Source organism: Capsicum annuum, unplaced genomic scaffold, assembly GCF_002878395.1.
Source record: "Capsicum annuum cultivar UCD-10X-F1 unplaced genomic scaffold, UCD10Xv1.1 ctg4826, whole genome shotgun sequence".
Classification (NCBI taxonomy): Eukaryota; Viridiplantae; Streptophyta; class Magnoliopsida; order Solanales; family Solanaceae; genus Capsicum; species Capsicum annuum.
In genome coordinates this window covers 7539-12100 of record NW_025855954.1, presented here as the reverse complement: position 1 = coordinate 12100, position 4562 = coordinate 7539, and positions in this window count along the sequence as shown.

Below are 4562 nucleotides of genomic sequence, written 5' to 3'. Positions count from 1 at the left end.
TATCCTTACCCTTTGAATAATCAGAGGGTCAAAAATCATATCTTGTCTACTTCTTTGTATGAAAATCTTCGAGATTCCACATAAAGAGGGGCAAAATATAGACACGTGATTTTTGATCCTCCCTGAATTTTAACCTATTTTTTGATATTAAATATTTATATTTGATCCGATATTATTTTAACTTTTATTTCAGTTTTAACAATTTTTTAGTTAAAAATAAATTATTAAATAAAGTTACATTTTTGGATATTTTATTTTGATTTCTATTTTTAAAGAAAAAATATTAATAAATAAAATAATACAAAAAATTCAAAAATATATTTTCTTTTAAATTTTGATAAATAATCGAGTAGTTTTAATACTATCTTAATCATATTTATTTTAAGCTATTTATAAACTTTTATTATATATTTTAATATAAAATTAATTAGTTGTTATTATATTTATATCTATTATTATTATTATTATTATTATTATTTTATTTATTTGTTTATTTTATTATTATTATTATTATATCCTATTTTTTCTATAATAATAATTAATAAAACGGGTTTCAAAATTTAAATTCCCTTACCTGATAATATCTTTTAACTGTTTCCCCTCCTAACTATTCCCCCCCACTCATATATTGTACGGACATTCTATCTACACTGTATCTGAAAAACCAAAAAAAAAAAAACTACGTGCATTATTCTATCAGACATCATTCTACACTGTATTACAGACTGAAAAAAACACTGAAAGAGAGAGTAAAAAATCAGATATAAATACAAGCAAAGGTAAAAAGAAAGAAGAAGAAAAAAGGAGAAAGAACGGAGGTTGGAGTTTCATTAAAGTTTCCGGTGACGGATTTCCTTGTTCATTATTCGATTTTCATTATAGGTTCTTATTTAATCCTGTATAATTTACATTATAATTTGATTTATTAAAAGCATGAATGAAATTGTTCAAATTATCTCAAGCATTATTTTTAAAAAAACAAAGTAGAAAGATACAATGGATGGTCCATCTATTGCATAGGATTCTCTGAATCTGCAAACAGATTACCCATCTAATGCAACTTATGCAACAGATCGATACTCTATTGCAACAGATGAACCACCAGTTGCACCAGAATACCCAGCTGTTGCAATAGATGACACATTTGTTACGTAACTTCTTATTCATAAAGCAGATTAGAAGGTTAGGTTAGGAACAAAAATCTTACCTAGTCCACGTACCACACTTATATGTCTTCTTCTTGAAGTTTTGGGGAAGGGGCAAGACATTCATGGTGAAGTTTTTTGCGTATTGCTTGAAATTTATGTTCTTTCTCATAACAACCTTCTCTTTGGCGTCAAGTTCCACGTATATGTTAACCTTTTTTAATGGTCCCTAAAATTCATTAACTTTTGGAGTAAGAGGAGTTGCAACTTTTTTGGTTTCCTATTTGAGAGTATATGTCTAATTGCTTTTTTCTTCTTCCTAACCTCCACTGTAGGAGTGTATGACTCTCTAACTTTCTTGTATGGTATGACACACCTCTTGGATTTCAACTCCTCTACAACATCAGTGAGATCATTTATTTTTTGAAAGAATTTATCCTGTCTGTCCGTGTACTCATTGCAGTTGCAATAAGAACAAAAGTGTGAAAAGGGTTGAGAGGGAACCACTGTAAGGGGTGATTCTAAACATATTTATTTTTTCTTGAGCATCACATGATCATCATCATGGCTAGCTACAACATCAGCATCAGCATGACTGCCATCAATATCACCAACTCCACCAGCAACACCCCCATAAGCAGCACCTATATCTGTTGCAGTCAATTGGTCACCTTGCCTAATTGCTCTTCTTATGGATGTTGCTCCAGCTAATTCCTTATTTATTAACTCCACCGCTGGGTCTATTATTGTATCAACAAGATCTAGAGTAATAAAAGAAGTCATCCCCAACTCTTTCTCAGTGGGTACAATCCATGGATGCACAACCTATAAAAAAGGACAAATACATTTAAATCAAATAAATAAGTTGCAGTCAGTTGGGTAACATATTAACAAAAATAACTTATGCAACATATGATTTTTATGTTGCAACATATAATCTTTTTGTTGCAACAGATTATTTATATGTTGTAATATATTAACCATATGTTGCATAAGTTGCAGTAGATGGGTAATCTGTGAAATCAGGTTTAGAGAACTAAAGAAACAGATGGGTAATCTATTGCAAAATATGACTCATCTGTCATAGCAGATTACCCATCTGCTGCACCAGTTGCTGTAAATGGATAATTTGTTTAGATAAATTGCAATAGATGACCCATCTATTGCAATAGACGAACCATCTGTTTCAATCTCTTTCTTTGAGACAAATTATTTTACTTGAAAAAAGACTTATTGCAACATCTGGAGGGTTAAAGAGATCAACCTCCATAATTCTTATGTTGCTCTTTGCAGTCAACCACCTAATGATTTTTGGATGGGAAATCTTATCCGGGTAATCCTTAACCTCCTTTCGGGGGAGGGGTGGAATGACTTCAAATGCACAAGCCTAAAAAATATAAACAGGAAGAAAACTAAAAAAAATCATAATAATTATTCAATATAAATTAATGCAAGAGTAAACAAATAGTGATTAAATTTATCATGAAAGACCAAGAAAAGCCGTATAAGGAGATCGTCTTTGGGGATAGTTTTATCAATAAATATTTAACAATCAACCTGTAGCTATCATATCACCACGGATAATTATTGAATTTCACAAAATCCTCAATAATCTTTAAGAAATCATCTTCTATGACTTTGTAGACATCTCTTCCCAATATAACGGAATGGACAAACCAAACTAAGCACAATTTCGTCTTGTACTTCTTTGTATGGTTTTATCATTGAGATCGTCTAACAACATCGTGGCTTTGTAGCAATGTCCATTAATGTCCAACAATACATCTATTTTTTTCTTGCGTTTGTTGGTTTTGGTGGGTGGTCGCTTGGACAATGTTTTACCTTTGTTTGATAGTGGTGGTTCGACTGTCCTGTTTGCTTGAAATTTTTGAGGGGTGTTTACTTGATGAGAGGTTCTTTTGGATGATGGCATCTCAATCTTATCACTATAGCAAACTCATTCATGTCAAAACTAACCAGCATGCCACAGTAGTTAATCCATATTTTATTCATCTTTTTGCCCTCTCGTTCAAATCATTATCACCCCCCCCACACGTGATCCTGTGCTTGAGAAGGCCATATAATATGCTCATTTAAAAATGAGCATTGTTGTCCTCAGGCATCTCAAGAAAGTATCCAAAGCAGCTCTTCTTAAAAAATTCCTCTAGTTTTTCCTTCTTCATAGTATTCCTAAAATCATCAAAAGGTTTCCCTATTTGAGATTTAACTACAAAATCACCAATTAAATCTTCAGGGTTATCTATCGACATCTCAACTTGAAACCTATCAATACTAATAGTTTTGACAAGATCATGCTGGGATTTCGATTTTAATTTGTATCCCATTGATGATGCATTATAATCATCTTGATCATCATCATCTTTCTTACTTTCTACTTTCTCCTCTTCTCCTTATTCTTCTTTTTTCTCACCTTTATTTTCCACACCACTATCTATAGACCCTTATCCATCTCCCTCAAGATCATTTTCAAAACTTTTATCAGCTTCACTTTTCTCTAACTTAGATTGTTCAAAAAGATCCTCTGAATGCAACTGTACTCTAGCCTTTTTATTAGGTGGTCAGAAGTTGATCCACTTTCACTTTCTTTTCTTTTGAGAAACATCTTTTACCTAAAAACAAGAGAAAAATAAAAACACATTACAATTGATGTTTGCATCATTTTTAAAGAAAAGGTAACACGAAATTAAATAAGTTTTTATAAAACACATGACAAAAAATATTCCAAAAGATAACCCATCTGGTGAAAAAGATGAATAACCTGTTGCAACAGATGAACAACCTGTTGGAAGAGATCAAAACAATCTTTCTACTTGTTTGTTTTCTTCCAATAGCTAATACATTTGTTGTAACAGATGGTTAATCTGTTGGAAGAGCTATTTTATTTTATGCCAACAACTGATATATTTGTTACAACAGATAGGGAATCTGTTTGAACACCTATTTTAATATCTCCTAACAGATGTTCCACCTGTTGCAATAGGTGAGTCATCTCTTGGAAGTTATCAAATCAAGTAGCAGTTCTGTTTTGATAACTTTCAACAGATTACCCATCTTTTGCAACAGATGGATTGTCTGTTGGATGAGATTGAATCAAGTCTTCTATATTTTCATTAGATGTGTAATCTATTAGGCAATACAACACCCCATAACTACTAATACCACCACCACCACCACTAATACCACCACCAATACCACCAATACCACCACCACCACCACCAACACCACCACCACTAATGCCACCACCAACACTACTAATACTAACACTGTCAACATTATCACCACCAATACTAACACCACAAAAAACCATCACCAATACTAATACCACAAACACCAATACCACCAATACCACTAACACCAACATCACCAATAACCACCACCAATACCAACACCACCAAT